This window comes from Petromyzon marinus, unplaced genomic scaffold, assembly GCF_048934315.1.
Source record: "Petromyzon marinus isolate PM22_M1 ecotype Great Lakes invasive population unplaced genomic scaffold, UKy_Petmar_22M1.pri1.0 PM_Scaffold_1, whole genome shotgun sequence".
NCBI classification, from domain to species: Eukaryota; Metazoa; Chordata; class Hyperoartia; order Petromyzontiformes; family Petromyzontidae; genus Petromyzon; species Petromyzon marinus.
The window spans coordinates 5,276,067-5,293,450 of NW_027423057.1; positions in this window are offsets into that span (position 1 = coordinate 5,276,067).

Below are 17,384 nucleotides of genomic sequence, written 5' to 3' on the forward strand. Positions count from 1 at the left end.
GAGCCACGTAACCACTCACCCACCCTCCCTCCCACTGAATCTCTAACCCACCCACTCACACATCAACTAACCCACCCATCATCACCTCACTAACCCACCCATCATCTCACCCACTCACCCAGCCACCCACTCAATCTCGTACCCACCAATTCAATCACTCACCCCCCATCCAAGCATTCAATCACCCATTCACTCACCATTTAAATCTCCCACTCATCCAATTACCCTCCCACTCATCCAATCACCCACCCACTCATCCAATCACCCACCCACTAACTCAAACATAAACATCTATTCACTCACCCAATCCTCCGCTCACCTACTCAATCACATAACCACCAACTCAATATCTAACTCAAACACTCACCAACGAACTCTCAACCTCCCACACTCATGCACTCACCCACCTAACCAGTAACTCAACCACACAAATCCACTAATTCACCCCTTTGCTCAGCCAATCAATCACACAACCACCCACTTAATCTATAACCCATCCACTCACTCAACGACCCATCTTCTCACCCACTCAGACAACCACCCACTCAACCACACACTAACTGATCAATCCACTCATTCACCCACCCACCAACTCACCCAACCCCTCACTCACGCAACCCCTCACCTCCACCCACCCAACCTCCCACTCTCACCCTACTACTCAATCACCCACTCAATTTACAAACTCAATCACCGACTCCATCACCCATCCACCCATACTGACCCACCCCCTAACTCACCCGCACACCCACTCAGCCACCCAATAATTCACCCACTCACTCACCCCAATTATCCAACAACCTACCCACTCAACTCACCCACCCCTTCACTCATTCACACAGCCACTTAACTTCCCACGCTCACCCACCCATACAACCATTAAATTACACATCCACTCACCCCCTCAACCTCCCACAATCATCCACTCACCCACCAACTCATCCACACACACACTCACTAAACCACAAACACTCATTCACCTACCCCTCCGTTCAGCCATTCAATCACACGATGATTGATTAAATCACTAACCCACCCACTCGCTCCCCCACTCACTCCCCCACCCACTTATGCACTCCCCAACCCACTCACGCACTCCCCAACCCACTCATCCTCTCACTTACCCACCCATGCACGCACTCACTAACTCACCGAGCCATTTACACAATTAACAATGCACTTACCAAATCACCCATGCATCCACTCACCCACTCAAACTCCCCCACCCACTCACCATCCGTCTCACTCACCCACTCGACCCCCCTCACTCACCCACTCGACCTCCCACACTCACCCACCTACTCACCAACCCACTCTCTCATCCAACCATTCATTCACACCCTCAACCTCCCACATTCGCCCACTCGGCCACCTACCAACTAACTCAACCACATACACCCGCTCACTCAACATTACCCACTCACCCTCTACCCACGCAATCAATCAATGCCTCCTTCACTCACCCAACCTGTCGCTCACCCAACCCCTCAGCCACCTACCTCCGTCTCAAGCCTCAGTGCAGTCCAAGCTCCAGGAGGGCCTCCTCCTCCTCGAACCCGCCGAGGTTGGGTCCCGTGTACGTGCCCTCGTGGCCCCGCACGCTCACGCGCACACGGGGTCGCGCGTTTGTTCTCGCCACGCGAACCTCGGCCGTTATCTCCCACCCGAGTCCCCGCCCACTGGGGCCCCATTAGGGTCCCCGTCGGGGGGAACAATGAGGTGTCCATCCGCTGTGTCTCCTCCCCTCTCGACCCCGCTAGGACCCCCTGCGCCGCTCACGATATCCCCCCAGGAGGACCCTGTCCCTCCTGATTCCATCTCGCGGGGTCGCCTCTCCGCACTCCCGCGCTTCAGCAGGCTCAGTGCTTGCACCACCATGCGGCGATCCTCTAAACCTGCGGAGGTGGACGAGGGTGGGGGGGATCATCATCGTCAGCAGCAAATGCAGCATCATTATTATTATAAGCAGCTACAGCAAGTCGCAGCATCATAATCATCATCTGAATTACCACCACCAGCAGGAGCACTATCATCACCATCTTCAACTTGCCAAGCCATCATCATTACATCATCACCAGATTAATAGATCTCTACCATCACCATGCGTAGAGACATTATCATTATATTCACTATCTCCTGCATATCCTAATCTCAACATAATTATCGTTAACATTATAACCAACATCATATCGATCAACGCACCGGTGTAAATTGTTCTAGTTGTATTCAATACAAATCAGTTAATATTTGCATCACTCGAACGTGCCACACCACTGCTCCACTCCCCACTGCCCTTCTCCATCCTCCCCCTTGCTCCTTGGCCCCTTACCATCTGCCAACTGCCCCCTTGCTGCCAGGGCTCGTGGGTACCCTCAGAGGATTTGTATTCAGCTGTAATATCGAGGCTAGAATACATTTCCGCGTGATAAGCCACTTCGTTGAGTTATCATTTGTGATAGCCAGGTCGCTTCAGAGAAACATCTATGTAGCTCAGTGAGCTTTACCGGGTAAAATACAAAATTGTTTAGTTTTTTTGTCTGATGGTAAGGTACCACGCAAACCACCACCATCATGACTGCTGTCAGGCTCCGTAGAGCAGGGTGCGTGTTTGTTGTCATCGTCTACAAGAGCTACACGTGGCAAACCGGGGATGCTGTCGCATGGCTCGGCGATTGCGCATTTGCAGAATTAATCTGGCAAGGGTCACATGATCAGAAAAGGGGCAGTCCAGCAACATGAACCCTTGCACTGTGCCGCTCCCCACACCTGCAACCAACCAGCGTGGTGAAGTATGGTCAAATACACCGCAACGATCCGCTAGGTTGTGGCGGTCCCCATACAGCAGCGGAATCGTGAAAGGGCCATAGCGTGGTCGCACATCCATCGTCCCACGTGATACCACCTGCGGGGCACGCCTCGCAACGCTCAGGTGAGCGTTACCTGCACTCGCTTCCTGCCGGATAGCTTCAACCACCTGCCAGCCATCGTATCCCGAGGGGAGGTCGGGTCGCTTCATTTGCTCGTCGCTCCACAATTGGAAGTTCCTGGCAAAGGTGTGCGAGGTGGATGAGCTGGAGTCCTGTCTGTGAGCGTGTGGGTTTAGCACGCTGCGCAACAATGAATCCGGCGACCCGAGCTCGATTCCCGCTTACAGCCACCATCACCAGTACGTCCTGGATCTCGAGAGGTCGGTTCAGCCTTAAATTAGTATCTGGTACGATGTGTACACATCGCAACTCGGGAGAAAAAGGTAGCTCAGGGTGGTCCCGGCCACCCACACAGAACATTTGTGAAACCCAGAGATTATGCGTGAAAAACGTGCAGATCATTAGAAAAACAGGCAAATATCTTGCGTGATATCAAATATGGATCATGCGTAAAACACATACCGATCATACGCAAGAAACACACACTCAGGCAATGTATGAAAACACACTCATATGCTGCTGTAGGATACGTTGGTTCAGCAGATGTACAGGGTGATGGATTACAATGTTAAGTTTTTTTTAAATGGCGATGAAGAATATTGTCCATTCATTTGCAGTCCAGCCGTACACTCATTCATTCACGTGCTATCTTTTCGTCTATGCATCGGTCAATCCGCAAGTCAATTATGCAAGAGGACTCAGTCCCCCCCTGCCCCGCCCCCCTCTGCAAGTAGTAGCAGCTCCCTGCACCACCCAGCTAACCCCACACTGCATGCCGCGTTCTGCGCGATGCCTCAAGTTCAAGGTCGTGTGGGTAACACATTACCGTGGTGATTATTTGAAATGTAACTTTTTATTTTACCAGGTAAGTGAGCCATATAGCTCTTTTTAAGAAGCGATCTGGTCACAAATGTTAGTTTTAACGGAGTGGCTCATCTTGTGGAAATTTATAGCAGTAAAATACTCTAAACCAGGGGTCTCAAACTCGCGGCCCGCAGGCCAATTGTGGCCCGCGGAACGATATTTTGTGGCCCACTATTTTGCCATCAATTATTTATTTATTTTTATTTATTATATTTTTTTACCATAGCTCAGGCTCGTGACAGCTTCCGGTGTTTGTTGACAAGTTAGCCAACGCGAATTAGCAACGTTAGTCACTTGGTTGAAACGTGATTCCGGAGTGACACCAAGTGGAAGGAAAATATATCCTGTCACCCTGTGCAAGGTACAGAGGACTTAGGAAGTGGGCGGACTCAACAAGTGTAATCAGTGACCTAATAAAGACAACAGAGTGTTGCAATAGGAAAGGTAAAATAATTACATGGATAGCAAATAGCATGAGATGGGTGGCAAGAACAGAAGCCAAATGTTGGTTAGAACCTGAATATTATAAAGAAGTTATAGATTATTATTACAAGAGAAACAAAGAAAAGGAAAAAGGACAGATATGTGCAATCGCAAAAGAAAATAATTTACCAAGAACAATTTAATCAAAAAGAGCAAGAAATTAAAAGATATAAAACATGAGACAATGCACTTGATGTTAAGAATTAAGACAGGTGGAGTAACATGGACACCAGAGTTAGCTCAATGGCATCCAGAGAGATTCGTTAGAGCAGAAAGATATGTAGGATGTGAACAAAAAGAAAATCTAGATCACTTTATTTATGAATGTGAAAGGTATAAACACCTGAGAGAGAACACGATTGATGAATTAAATAATGATAAGAAAAACGAAGTGCTCAAAAAAGCATGAACAATGATAAAGTTTTCAAATACCTCTCAGAATATATAGAAAGGGCATACTAAATAAGATCCCAAATACTCAGGTATTGGGATAAAAACATGTAAATATATCACCCCCACCTTCCCTGAGCTTTCCAGGATGTTCAAGCGGACCATGTGCCTTTTTGGGAGCACATATCTGTGTGAAAAAGCTCTTTTGCACCATGAACTTTAATAAGTCAAAGTACAGGTCCAAACTTACTGATGAGCATTTCAAGCCATACTGAGGGTCTCAATTGCTTCCTCCCTCAAGCCAAATGTGGCTCAGCTGTGTAAGAAGAGGAAGCGCTGCCAGGTCTCTGGAAGCATGGAGTAGGTAAGAGAAGCCTATGTTCTGAAGAACCGTTCATGTTCTGAACTGTTATTAATAAAGATTGAGAAGATTGGATTACTTGCACTTTTTTGTAATACTTGATGCGGCCCAGCCTCACCCAGACTCTACCTCCAGCGGCCCCCAGGTAAGTTGAGTTTGAGACTCCTGCTCTGAACGCATGTTTCTAAATATGGAGGGAAAAACTGGAAGACCTGGAGAACAATCCACGCGACCACGGGAGAGAGAGAGACATGCAAACTCCAAATATACAGGCGTCAGGGTCCGGATCTAACTCACGACCAATTGCATACCAGGTGAAGGAGTTAACATCCCACCACCGCGGCACCCTTATGTACCAGGTTACACAGTCACGGACTCAAATGAAGACACAGTCCCTTCATTTAACAGTCTGTTCGATAAATAAGTGCTGTTAGCGAGCACCTATTAAGGCTAGCATGCCACACGAGGGGGTGGGTGGTCAGTTTTACCCAGGATAGCCCTACTGGCTCTTTTCAGGAGGGTTCTACCACATTTCCCAGCAATGATTACTAGGCACAGTATATTCCAACTGGGTAATTTGCGGGCAATTGTATTTAATTCGGTTAATCTGGTCCATGACGCTGGGATCTTCAACGTCCACTGAATCAGACGGCACATGGTGCCTTTGCGGTGAACACGCCTGTAGCATTAAACAGGGCGGCCGCTGGATTCAAACCGCGAACATCTACGACAAGCGGCACACGTACAACTGCTACAGACACACGCCGAGTGTGTAATCACTCAATATGTGAGTGATTACACGCAATATTGTTGTGTGATTAAACACAACGTTGTTGTGTGTGTAATCACACACAAAAATATTGATGAGACGCAACGACGTTGTGTTGAGTGTAATCACAAACAACAACGTTGTGTTGAGTGTAATCACTCAAAACGACATTGTGTTGAGTGTAATCACTCACAACGACGTTGTGTTTAGTGTAATCACTAACAACGACGTTGTGTTTAGTGTAATCACTAACAACGACGTTGTGTTTAGTGTAATCACTAACAACGACGTTGTGTTGAGTGTAATCACTTACAACAACAACGTTGTGTTGAGTGTAATCACAGGCAACAATGTTGATGACACACAGCGTCCAACAGAGGGCGTCGTAGTCGTGCCATGGGGAGGTGGCGAGTGATGAACGCCACTGCGGCGCCGCAAAGAGATCAGAGCCGTGATATTTATTTGTACACTGGAGGAGGAATCCGATGAGCTACGAAGTTCTTTATCACAAACGTCCAGCGTCTTGGCCGTCACGACAGAACGAGGCCGATAAACGTGGAGGTATAAATGAGGGTGATGCTAAGTCGGTGTGACGTGCCCTAAGTGAGGTTGCCATGGGCGTGTGCGTTGGCCGTGTCAGGAGCGGGTGAGGAGGACGAGGCAAGGGGTGAGGAGGACGAGGTGAAGGGTAAGAAGAACGAGGTCAGGAGGTGAGGGGTGAGGACGAGATGAGGTGTGAGGAGGACGAGATGAGGTGTGAGGAGGACGAGGAGAGGGGTGAGGAGAACGAGTGAAGAGAACGAGGGGTGAGGAGGACGAGGGGTGAGGAGGACGAGGGGTGAGGAGGACGAGGGGTGAGGAGGACGAGTCGAGGGGTGAGGAGGACGAGGTGAGGGGTGAGGAAGACGAGCTGAGGGGTGAGGAGGACGAGGGGTGAGGAGGACGAGGTGAGGGGTGAGGAAGACGAGCTGAGGGGTGAGGAGGACGAGGGGTGAGGAGGACGAGCTGAGGGGTAAAGCGGATGAGGTGAGGGGTGAGGAAGACGAGGTGATGGGTGAGGATGAGGTGAGGGGTGTGGACGAGGTGAAAGGTCAAGCGGACGACGTGATGGGTGAGGACGAGGTGAGGAAAACGAGCTGAGGGGTGAGGAGGACGAGGTGAGGAGGACGAGGGGTGAAGAGGACGAGCAGAGGAGGACGAGGTGAGGGGTGAGGAGGACGAGGTGAGGGTGAGGAGGATGAGCTGAGGGGTAAAGATGACGAGGCAAGGGGTGAGGAGGACGAGGCGAGGACGAGGTGAGGGGTGAGGAGGACGAAGTGAGGGGTGAGTACGAGGCGAGGGGTGAGGAGAACGAGGGGTGAGGAGGACGAGGCGAGGGGTGAGGAGGAGGCGAGGGGTGAGAACGAGGGTTGAGGAGGACGAGGCAATGGGTGAGGAGGACGAGGCGATGGGTGAGGAGGACGAGGTGATGGGTGAGGGGACGAGGTGAGGAGAGCGAGGGGTTAGAGAAGGACGAGGTGAGGGTGAGGAGGATGAGCTAAGGGGTAAAGATGACGAGGGCGAGGACGAGGTGAGGGGTGAGGAGGACGAAGTGAGGGCGAGGTGAGGGGTGAGGAATACGAGCTGAGGGATGAGAAGGACGAGGTGAGGGGTGAGGAGGACGAGGGGTGAGGAGGACGAGGCGAGGGGTGAGGAGGAGGCGAGGGGTGAGAACGAGGGTTGAGGAGGACGAGGCAATGGGTGAGGAGGACGAGGTGATGGGTGAGGAGGACGAGGTGATGGGTGAGGATGAGGTGAGGAAAGCGAGGGGTTAGAGAAGGACGAGGTGAGGGTGAGGAGGATGAGCTAAGGGGTAAAGATGACGAGGCAAGGGGTAAAGATGACGAGGCGAGGACGAGGTGAGGGGTGAGGAGGACGAAGTGAGGGCGAGGTGAGGGGTGAAGAATACGAGCTGAGGGATGAGAAGGACGAGGTGAGGGGTGAGGAGGACGAGGCGACCCGAGCTCGAGTCCCGCTTACAGCCACCATCACCACTGCGTCCTGGATCTCGAGAGGTCGGTTCAGCCTTAAATTAGTATCTGGTACGATGTGTACACATCGCAACTCGGGAGAAAAAGGCAGCTGAGGGTGGTCCCGGCCACCCACACAGAACATTTGTGAAACCCAGAGATTATGCGTGAAACATGTGCAGATCATTAGAAAAACAGGCAAATATCTTGCGTGATATAAAATATGGATCATGCGTAAAACACATACCGATCATACGCAAGAAACACACACTCAGGCAATGTATGAAAACACACTCATATGCTGCTGTAGGATACGTTGGTTCAGCAGATGTACAGGGTGATGGATTACAATGTTAAGTTTTTTTTAAATGGCGATGAAGAATATTGTCCATTCATTTGCAGTCCAGCCGTACACTCATTCATTCACGTGCTATCTTTTCGTCTATGCATCGGTCAATCCGCAAGTCAATTATGCAAGAGGACTCAGTCCCCCCCTGCCCCGCCCCCCTCTGCAAGTAGTAGCAGCTCCCTGCACCACCCAGCTAACCCCACACTGCATGCCGCGTTCTGCGCGATGAGTTCAAGGTCGTGTGGGTGACATATTACCGTGGTGATTATTTGAAATGTAACTTTTTATTTTACCAGGTAAGTGAGCCATATAGCTCTTTTTAAGAAGCGATCTGGTCACAAATGTTAGTTTTAACGGAGTGGCTCATCTTGTGGAAATTTATAGCAGTAAAATACTCTAAACCAGGGGTCTCAAACTCGCGGCCCGCAGGCCAATTGTGGCCCGCGGAACGATATTTTGTGGCCCACAATTTGCCATCAATTATTTATTTATTTTTGTTATTATATTTCTTTACCATAGCTCAGGCTCGTGACAGCTTCCGGTGTTTGTTGACAAGTTAGCCAACGCGAATTAGCAACGTTAGTCACTTGGTTGAAACGTGATTCCGGAGTGACACCAAGTGGAAGGAAAATATATCCTGTCACCCTGTGCAAGGTACAGAGGACTTAGGAAGTGGGCGGACTCAACAAGTGTAATCAGTGACCTAATAAAGACAACAGAGTGTTGCAATAGGAAAGGGAAAATAATTACATGGATAGCAAATAGCATGAGATGGGTGGCAAGAACAAAAGCCAAATGTTGGTTAGAACCTGAATATTATAAAGAAGTTATAGATTATTATTACAAGAGAAACAAAGAAAAGGAAAAAGGACAGATATGTGCAATCGCAAAAGAAAATAATTTACCAAGAACAATTTAATCAAAAAGAGCAAGAAATTAAAAGATATAAAACATGAGACAATGCACTTGATGTTAAGAATTAAGACAGGTGGAGTAACATGGACACCAGAGTTAGCTCAATGGCATCTAGAGAGATTTGGTAGAGCAGAAGGATATGTAGGATGTGAACAAAAAGAAGAAAATCTAGATCACTTTATTTATGAATGTGAAAGGTATAAACACCTGAGAGAGAACACGATTGATGAATTTAATAATGATAATAAAAACGAAGTGCTCAAAAAAAGCATGAACATTGATAAAGTTTTCAAATACCTCTCAGAATATATAGAAAGGGCATACTAAATAAGATCCCAAATACTCAGGTATTGGGATAAAAACATGTAAATATATCACCCCCACCTTCCCTGAGCTTTCCAGGATGTTCAAGCGGACCATGTGCCTTTTTGGGAGCACATATCTGTGTGAAAAGCTCTTTTGCACCATGAACTTTAATAAGTCAAAGTACAGGTCCAAACTTACTGATGAGCAATTCAAGCCATACTGAGGGTCTCAATTGCTTCCTCCCTCAAGCCAAATGTGGCTCAGCTGTGTAAGAAGAGGAAGCGCTGCCAGGTCTCTGGAAGCATGGAGTAGGTAAGAGAAGCCTATGTTCTGAAAAACCGTTCATGTTCTGAACTGTTATTAATAAAGATTGAGAAGATTGGATCAGTTGCACTTTTTTTTGGAATACTTGATGCGGCCCAGCCTCACCCAGACTCTACCTCCAGCGGCCCCCAGGTAAGTTGAGTTTGAGACTCCTGCTCTGAACGCATGTTTCTAAATATGGAGGGAAAAACTGGAAGACCTGGAGAACAATCCACACGACCACGGGAGAGAGAGAGACATGCAAACTCCAAATATACAGGCGTCAGGGTCCGGATCGAACCCACAAACTCTTGCATACCAGGTGAAGGAGTTAACATCCCACCACCGCGGCACCCTTATGTACCAGGTTACACAGTCACGGACTCAAATAAAGACACAGTCCCTTCATTTAACAGTCTGTTCGATAAATAAGTTCTGTTAGCGAGCACCTATTAAGGCTAGCATGCCACACGAGGGGGTGGGTGGTCAGTTTTACCCAGGATAGCCCTACTGGCTCTTTTCAGGAGGGTTCTACCACATTTCCCAGCAATGATTACTAGGCACAGTATATTCCAACTGGGTAATTTGCGGGCAATTGTATTTAATTCGGTTAATCTGGTCCATGACGCTGGGATCTTCAACGTCCACTGAAGCAGACGGCACATGGTGTCTTTGCGGTGAACACGCCTGTAGCATTAAACAGGGCGGCCGCTGGATTCAAACCGCGAACATCTACGACAAGCGGCACACGTACAACTGCTACAGACACACGCCGAGTGTGTAATCACTCAATATGTGAGTGATTACACACAACATTGTCGTGATTAAACACAACGTTGTTGTGTGTGTAATCACACACAAAAATATTGATGAGACGCAACGACGTTGTGTTGAGTGTAATCACAAACAACGACGTTGTGTGTAATCACACACAACGACGTTGTGTTTAGTGTAATCACTAACAAAGACGTTGTGTTGAGTGTAATCACAAACAACAACGTTGTGTTTAGTGTAATCACTCAAAACGACATTGTGTTGAGTGTAATCACTCACAACGACGTTGTGTTGAGTGTAATTACACACAACGACGTTGTGTTGAGTGTAATCACTTACAACAACAACAACAACGATGTGTTGAGTGTAATCACAGGCAACAATGTTGATGACACACAGCGTCCAACAGAGGGCGTCGTAGTCGTGCCATGGGGAGGCGGCGAGTGATGAACGCCACTGCGGCGCCGCAAAGAGATCAGAGCCGTGATATTTATTTATTTGTACACTGGAGGAGGAATCCGATGAGCTACGAAGTTTTTTTTATCACAAACGTCCAGCGTCTTGGCCGTCACGATAGAACGAGGCCGATAAACGTGGAGGTATAAATGAGGGTGATGCTAAGTCGGTGTGCCGTGCCCTAAGTGAGGTTGCCATGGGCGTGTGCGTTGGCCGTGTCAGGAGCGGGTGAGGAGGACGAGGCAAGGGGTGAGGAGGACGAGGTGAAGGGTAAGAAGAACGAGGTCAGGAGGTGAGGGGTGAGGAGGACGAGATGAGGGGTGAGGAGGACGAGATGAGGTGTGAGGAGGACGAGATGAGGTGTGAGGAGGACGAGGGGTGAGGAGGACGAGGGGTGAGGAGCACGAGGGTGAGGAGGACGAGGGGTGAGGAGGACGAGGGGTGAGGAGGACGAGGGGTGAGGAGGACAGGAGTGAGGAGGACGAGGGGTGAGGAGAGTGAGGGGTGAGGAGTAAGAAGAACGAGTTGTGGGGGTGAGGACGAGGTGAGGGGTGAGAACGAGGTGAGGGTTGAGGACAAGTGAGGTGGACGAGGTGAGGGGTGAGAATGAGGTGAGGGGTCAAGAGGGCGAGGTGAGGGGTCAAGCGGACGACGTGAGGGGTAAGGAGGACGAGGTGAGGAGTGAGGAGGATGAGGAGCGGGGTGCGGTTGACGAGCGAGGGGTGAGGAGGACGAGGGGTGAGGAGGACGGGGGGTGAGAAGAAAGAAGAACGAGGTGTGGGGGTGAGGAGGACGACGGGTGAGGAGGACGAGGTGAGGGCTGAGGAGAGCGAGGCGTGAGGAGAGCGAGGGGTGAGGAGAGCGAGGGGTGACGACAGCGAGGGGTGAGGAGGACGAGGGGTGAGGAGGACGAGGGGTGAGGAGGTGAGGAGCAGGGTGCGGTGGACGAGCGAGGGGTGAGGACGGGGGGTGAGAAGAAAAACGAGGTGTGGAGGTGAGGACGAGGGTTGAGGAGAGCGAGGGTTGAGGAGAGCGAGGGGTGAGGAGAGCGAGGGGTGAGGAGAGCGAGGGGTGAGGAGAGCGAGGGGTGAGGAGGACGAGGGGTGAGGAGAGCGAGGGTTGAGGAGAGCGAGGGGTGAGGAGAGCGAGGGGTGAAGAGAGCGAGGGGTGAGGAGCACGAGGGGTGAGGAGGACGAGGGGTGAGGAGAACGAGTCGAGGGTTGAGGAGGACGAGGTTTGAGGAGAGCGAGGGTTGAGGAGAGCGAGGGGTGAGGAGAGCGAGGGGTGAGGAGAGCGAGGGGTGAGGAGAGCGAGGGGTGAGGAGAGCGAGGGGTGAGGAGGACGAGGGGTGAGGAGGACGAGGGGTGAGGAGGACGAGTCGAGGGGTGAGGAGGAAGAGGTGAGGGGTATGAAGAACGCGGTGTGGGTGAGAAGGACGAGGTGAGGGGTGAAGCGGGCGAGGCGTGAGGATGACGAAGTGCGGGGTGCGGTGGACGAGGTGAGGGGTGAGGAGAACGAGCGGTGAGGAAGACAATGGGTGAGGACGAGGGGTGAGGAGGGTGAGGTGAGGTGAGGGGTGAGTAGGATGAGTCGAGTGGTGAGGACAAGATGAGGGGTAAGAAGAACGAGGTGAGGGGTGAGGAGGACGAGGTGAGCGGTGAGGACGACAACGGGTGAGGAGGACGAGCTGAGGTGAGAGGTGAGGACGAGTCGAGGGGTGAGGAGGACGAGGTGAAAGGTGAGGCGGACGAGGGGTGAGGAGGACGATGGGTGAGAAAGATGAGGCGAGGGGTGAGGACGAGGGGTGAGGAGGACGAGGGGTGAGGAGGACGAGGGGTGAGGAGGACGAGGGGTGAGGAGGACGAGGGGTGAGGAGGACGAGGGGTGAGGAGAGTGAGAGGTGAGGAGTATGAAGAATGAGCTGTGGGGGTGAGGAGGACGAGGTGAGGGGTGAGAACGAGGTGAGGGTTGAGGACAAGTGAGGTGGACGAGGTGAGGGGTGACAAAGGGGTGAGGGGTCAAGAGGACGAGGTGAGGGGTCAAGCGGACGACGTGAGGGGTAAGGAGGACGAGGTGAGGGGTGAGGAGGATGAGGAGCAGGGTGCGGTTGACGAGCGAGGGGTGAGGAGGACGAGAAGTGAAGAGGACGGGGGGTGAGAAGTAAGAAGAACGAGGTGTGGGGGTGAGGAGGACGAGGGGTGAGCAGGACAAGGCGAGGGGTGAGGAGAGCAAGGGGTGAGGAGGACGAGGGGTGAGGAGGACGAGGGGTGAGGAGATGAGGGGTGCGGAGGACGAGTCGAGGGGTGAGGAGGAAGAGGTGAGGGGTAAGAAGAACGCGGTGTGGGTGAGAAGGACGAGGTGAGGGGTGAGGCGGGCGAGGCATGAGGATGACGAGGCGCGGGGTGCGGTGGACAAGGTGAGGTGAGGGGTGAGAATGACGAGCTGAGGGGTGAGGAGAACGAGGGGTGAGGAGAACGAGCGGTGAGGAGGACAATGGGTGAGGAGGACAATGGGTGAGGACATTGGGTGAGAAGGGTGAGGTGAGGTGAGGGGTGAGAAGGACGAGTCGAGTGGTGAGGAGGACAAGATGAGAGGTAAGAAGAACGAGGTGTGGAGTGAGGAGGACGAGGCAAATGGTGAGGACAGCGAGGGGAGGGGAGGACGAGGAGTGAGGACGAGCTAAGGGTGAGGAGGACGAGGTGAGCGGTGAGGACGACGACGGGTGAGGAGGACGAGCTGAGGTGAGGACGAGTCGAGGGGTGAGGAGGACAAGGTAAAAGGTGAGGCGGACGAGGGGTGAGGACGATGGGTGAGGAAGATGAGGCGAGGGGTGAGGAGGACGAGGGGTGAGAAGGACGAGGGGTGAGGAGGACGAGGGGTGAGGAGAGTGAGAGGTGAGGAGTAAGAAGAACGAGCTGTGGGGGTGAGGAGGACGAGGTGAGGGGTGAGAACGAGGTGAGGGTTGAGGACAAGTGAGGTGGACGAGGTGAGGGGTGAGAACGAGGTGAGGGGTCAAGAGGACGAGGTGAGGGGTCAAGCGGACGACGTGAGGGGTAAGGAGGACGAGGTGAGGGGTGAGGAGGATGAGGAGCAGGGTGCGGTGGACGAGCGAGGGGTGAGGAGAACGAGAAGTGAGGAGGACGGGGGGTGAGAAGTAAGAAGAACGAGGTGTGGGGGTGAGGAGGACGAGGGGTGAGGAGGACGAGGCGAGGGCTGAGGAGAGCGAGGCGTGAGGAGAGCGAGGGGTCAGGAGGACGAGGGGTGAGGAGGACGAGGGGTGAGGAGGTGAGGAGCAGGGTGCGGTGGACGAGCGAGGGGTGAGGACGGGGGGTGAGAAGAAAACCGAGGTGTGGGGGTGAGGACGAGGGTTGAGGAGAGCGAGGGGTGAAGAGAGCGAGGGGTGAGGACGAGGGGTGAGGAGGACGAGGGGTGAGGAGAGCGAGGGGTGAGGAGAGCGAGGGGTGAGGAGGACGAGGGGTGAGGAGGTGAGGGGTGCGGAGGACGAGTCGAGCGGTCAGGAGGAAGAGGTGAGGGGTAAGAAGAACGCGGTGTGGGTGAGAAGGACGAGGTGAGGGGTGAGGCGGGCGAGGCGTGAGGATGACGAGGCGCGGGGTGGGGTGGACGAGGTGAGGGGTGAGGAAGACGAGCGGAGGGGTGAGGAGAACGAGGGGTGAGGAGAACGAGCGGTGAGGACAATGGGTGAGGAGGACAATGGGTGAGGAGGACAAGGGGTGAGGAGGGTGAGGTGAGGGGTGAGTAGGACGAGTCGAGTGGTGAGGAAGACAAGATGAGGGGTAAGAAGAACGAGGTGTGGGGTGAGGAGGACGAGGCAAATGGTGAGGACAGCGAGGGGAGGGGAGGACGAGGAGGACGAGCTAAGGGTGAGGAGGACGAGGCGAGGGAGAGGTGAGGGGTGAGGAGGACGAGGTGAGCGGTGAGGACGGCGACGGGTGAGGAGCACGAGCCGAGGTGAAAGGTGAGGCGGACGAGGGGTGAGGAGGACGAGGTGAAAGGTGAGGCGGACGAGGGGTGAGGAGGACGATGGGTGAGGAAGATGAGGCGTGAGGGGTGAGGAGGACGAGGGGTGAGGGGTGAGGAGGACGAGAAGTGAGGAGGACGGGGGGTGAGAAGTAAGAAGAACGAGGTGTGGGGGTGAGGAGGACGAGGCGAGGGCTGAGGAGAGCGAGGGGTGAGGAGGACGAGGGGTGAGGAGGACGAGGGGTGAGGAGGACGAGGGATGAGGAGGTGAGGAGCAGGGTGCGGTGGACGAGCGAGGGGTGAGGACGGGGGGTGAGAAGAAAAACGAGGTGAGGACGAGGGTTGAGGAGAGCGAGGGGTGAGGAAAACGAGGGGTGAGGAAGACGAGGGGTGAGGAGAGCGAGGGGTGAGGAAGACGAGGGGTGAGGAAGACGAGGGGTGAGGAGAGCGAGGGGTGAGGAGGTCGAGGGGTGAGGAGGACGAGTCGAGGGGTGAGGAGGAAGAGGTGAGGGGTAAGAAGAACGCGGTGTGGGTGAGAAGGACGAGGTGAGGGGTGAGGTGGGCGAGGCGTGAGGATGACGAGGCACGGGGTGGGGTGGACGAGGTGAGGTGAGGGGTGAGGAAGACGAGCTGAGGGGTGAGGAGAATGAGGGGTGAGGAGAACGAGCGGTGAGGAGGACAATGTGTGAGGAGGACAATGGGTTAGGAGGACGAGGGGTGAGGAGGACGAGGGGTGAGGAGGGTGAGATGAGGGGTGAGTAGGACGAGTCGAGTGGTGAGGAGGACAAGATGAGGGGTAAGAAGAACGAGGTGTGGGGTGAGGAGGACGACGCAAATGGTGAGGACAGCGAGGGGAGTGGAGGACGAGGAGTGAGGACGAGCTAAGGGTGAGGAGGACGAGGCGAGGGAGAGGTGAGGGGTGAGAAGGACGAGGTGAGCGGTGAGGACGACGACGGGTGAGGAGGACGAGCTGAGGTGAGAGGACGAGTCGAGGGGTGAGGAGGACGAGGTAAAAGGTGAGGCGGATGAGGGGTGAGGAGGACGATGGGTGAGAAAGATGAGGCGAGGGGTGAGGAGGACGAGGGGTGAGGACGACGAGGGGTGAGGAGGATGAGGGATCAGGAGGACGAGCTGAGGGGTAAAGCGGATGAGGTGAGGGGTGAGGAAGACGAGGTGATGGGTGAGGATGAGGTGAGGGGTGTGGACGAGGTGAAAGGTCAAGCGGACGACGTGAGGGGTGAGGACGAGGTGAGGAAGATGAGCTGAGGGGTGAGGAGGACAAGGTGAGGAGGACGAGGGGTGAAGAGGACGAGCCGAGGAGGACGAGGTGAGGGGTGAGGAGGACGAGGTGAGGGTGTAGTACGAGACGAGGGGTGAGGAGGGGTAAAGATGACGAGGCAAGGGGTGAGGAGGACGAGGCGAGGACGAGGTGAGGGGTGAGGAGGACTAAGTGAGGGGTGAGTACGAGACGAGGGGTGAGGAGAACGAGAGGTGAGGAGAACGAGGGGTGAGGAGGACGAGGCGAGGGGTGAGGAGGAGACGAGAGGTGAGAACGAGGGTTGAGGAGGACGAGGCGATGGGTGAGGAGGACGAGGCGATGGGTGAGGAGGACGAGGTGATGGGTGAGGACGAGGTGAGGAGAGCGAGGGGTTAGAGAGGGACGAGGTGAGGGTGATGAGCTAAGGGGTAAAGATGACGAGGCGAGGACGAGGTGAGGGGTGAGGAGGACGAGGCGACCCGAGCTCGATTCCCGCTTACAGCCACCATCACCACTGCGTCCTGGATCTCGAGAGGTCGGTTCAGCCTTAAATTAGTATCTGGTACGATGTGTACACATCGCAACTCGGGAGAAAAAGGCAGCTGAGGGTGGTCCGGGCCACCCACACAGAACATGTGTGAAACCCAGAGATTATGCGTGAAACACGTGCAGATCATTAGAAAAACAGGCAAATATCTTGCGTGATATCAAAAATGGATCATGCGTAAAACACATACCGATCATACGCAAGAAACACACACTTAGGCAAAGTATGAAAACACACTCATATGCTGCTGTAGGATACGTTGGTTCAGCAGATGTACAGGGTGATGGATTACAATGTAAAGTTTTTTTTTAAATGGCGATGAAGAATATTGTCCATTCATTTGCAGTCCAGCCGTACACTCATTCATTCACGTGCTATCTTTTCGTCTATGCATCGGTCAATCCGCAAGTCAATTATGCAAGAGGACTCAGTCCCCCCCTGCCCCGCCCCCCTCTGCAAGTAGTAGCAGCTCCCTGCACCACCCAGCTAACCCCACACTGCATGCCGCGTTCTGCGCGATGCCTCAAGTTCAAGGTCGTGTGGGTAACACATTACCGTGGTGATTATTTGAAATGTAACTTTTTATTTTACCAGGTAAGTGAGCCATATAGCTCTTTTTAATAAGCGATCTGGTCACAAATGTTAGTTTTAACGGAGTGGCTCATCTTGTGGAAATTTATAGCAGTAAAATACTC